This window comes from Rhinoraja longicauda, unplaced genomic scaffold, assembly GCF_053455715.1.
Source record: "Rhinoraja longicauda isolate Sanriku21f unplaced genomic scaffold, sRhiLon1.1 Scf001692, whole genome shotgun sequence".
In the NCBI taxonomy this organism is placed as follows: domain Eukaryota; kingdom Metazoa; phylum Chordata; class Chondrichthyes; order Rajiformes; family Arhynchobatidae; genus Rhinoraja; species Rhinoraja longicauda.
The window spans coordinates 1-2,500 of NW_027602907.1; positions in this window are offsets into that span (position 1 = coordinate 1).

Below are 2,500 nucleotides of genomic sequence, written 5' to 3' on the forward strand. Positions count from 1 at the left end.
AATATGGGGCCTGCTCCCACTGGGTAATAGACAAAAACATAGAACAGGGTGACAGGAGAGACTGGATAGCACAGAGGATAACCCGTGAGCGAAATAATGGGGTGTATGCAGTTCAATGTAAGGAGTGTACCTTACGGTACATAGGCGAAACAGGTAAAACAGCCTCAGCGGTGATCGACGTGTCAAAGAGGAGTCACAAAGACGGGCAAAATAAAGTGGTTGATTATAGACAATAGACAATAGACAATAGGTGCAGGAGTCGGCCATTCAGCCCTTCGAGCCAGCACCGCCATTCAATGCGATCATGGCTGATCACTCTCAATCAGTACCCCGTTCCTGCCTTCTCCCCATACCCCCTCACTCCGTTATCCTTAAGAGCTCTATCCAGCTCTCTCTTGAAAGCATCCAACGAACTGGCCTCCACTGCCTTCTGAGGCAGAGAATTCCACACCTTCACCACTCTCTGACTGAAAAGGTTCTTCCTCATCTCCGTTCTAAATGGCCTACCCCTTATTCTTAAACGGTGGCCCCTTGTTCTGGACTCCCCCAACATTGGGAACATGTTTCCTGCCTCTAATGTGTCCAATCCCCTAATTATCGTATATGTTTCAATAAGATCCCCCCTCATTCTTCTAAATACCAGTGTATACAAGCCCAATCGCTCCAGCCTTTCAACATACGACCGTCCCGCCATTCCGGGAATTAACCTAGTGAACCTACGCTGCACGCCCTCCATAGCAAGAATATCCTTCCTCAAATTTGGAGACCAAAACTGCACACAGTACTCCAGGTGCGGTCTCACCAGGGCCCGCTACAACTGTAGAAGGACCTCTTTGCTCCTATACTCAACTCCTCTGGTTACGAAGGCCAACATTCCATTGGCTTTCTTCACTGCCTGCTGTACCTGCATGCTTCCTTTCATTGACTGATGCACTAGGACATCCAGATCTCGTTGAACTCCCCCTCCTCCTAACTTGACACCATTCAGACAATAATCTGCCTTTCTACTCTTACTTCCAAAGTGAATAACCTCGCACTTATCTACATTAAACTGCATCTGCCATGTATCCGCCCACTCACACAACCTGTCCAAGTCATCCTGCAGCCTTATTGCATCTTCCTCACAATTCACACTACCCTCCAGCTTAGTATCATCTGCAAATTTGCTAATGGTACTTTTAATCCCTCCGTCTAAGTCATTAATGCATATCGTAAATAGCTGGGGTCCCAGCACCGAACCTTGCGGTACCCCACTGGTCACTGCCTGCCATTCCGAGAGGGACCCATTTATACCCACTCTTTGCTTTCCGTCTGTCAACCAATTTTCTATCCATGTCAGTACCCTACCCCCAATACCACGTGCCCTAATTTTGCCCACTAATCTCCTATGTGGGAGCTTGTCGAAGGCTTTCTGAAAGTCGAGGTACACCACGTCCACTGACTCTCCCCTGTCAATTTTCCTAGTTACATCCTCAAAACATTCCAGTAGATTTGTCAAGCATGATTTCCCCTTCGTAAATCCATGCTGACTCGCAATGATCCTGTTACTGCTATCCAAATGCTCAGCAATTTCGTCTTTTCTAATTGACTCCAGCATCTTCCCCACCACTGATGTCAGACTAACTGGTCTATAATTACCCGTTTTCTCTCTCCCTCCCTTCTTAAAAAGTGGGATAACATTTGCTATCCTCCAATCCACAGGAACTGATCCTGAATCTATATAGAACATTGAAAAATGATCTCCAATGCTTCCACTATTTCTAGAGCCACCTCCTTAGGTACCCTGGGATGCAGACCATCAGGCCCTGGGGATTTATCAGCCTTCAGTCCCATCAGTCTACCCAAAACCATTTCCTGCCTAATGTGGATTTCCTTCAGTTCCTCCATCACCCTAGGTTCTCCGGCCCCTAGAACATTTGGGAGATTGTGTGTATCTTCCTCAGTGAAGACAGACCCAAAGTAACGGTTTAACTCGTCTGCCATTTCTTTGTTCCCCATAATAAATTCCCCCGTTTCTGTCTTCAAGGGACCCACATTTGCCTTGACTATTTTTTCCCTCTTCACGTACCTAAAAAAACTTTTGCTATCCTCCTTTATATTATTGGCTAGTTTACCCTCGCACCTCATCTTTTCTCCCCGCATTGCCTCTTTAGTTAACTTTTGTTGCTCTTTAAAAGAGTCCCAATCCTCTGTCTTCCCACTCTTCTTTGCTATGTTATACCTCCTCTCCTTAATTTTTATGCTGTCCCTGACTTCCCTTGTCAGCCACAGGTGTCTCTTACTCCCCTTAGAGTCTTTCCACCTCTTTGGAATAAATTGATCCTGCAACCTCTGCATTATTCCCTGGAATACCTGCCATTGCTGTTCTACCGTCTTCCCTGCTAGGGCCTCCTTCCAGTCAATTTTGGCCAGCTCCCGCCTCATGCCTCTGTAATCCCCTTTGCTATACTGTAATACAGACACTTCCGATTTTCCCTTCTACCTTTCCATTTGCAGAGTA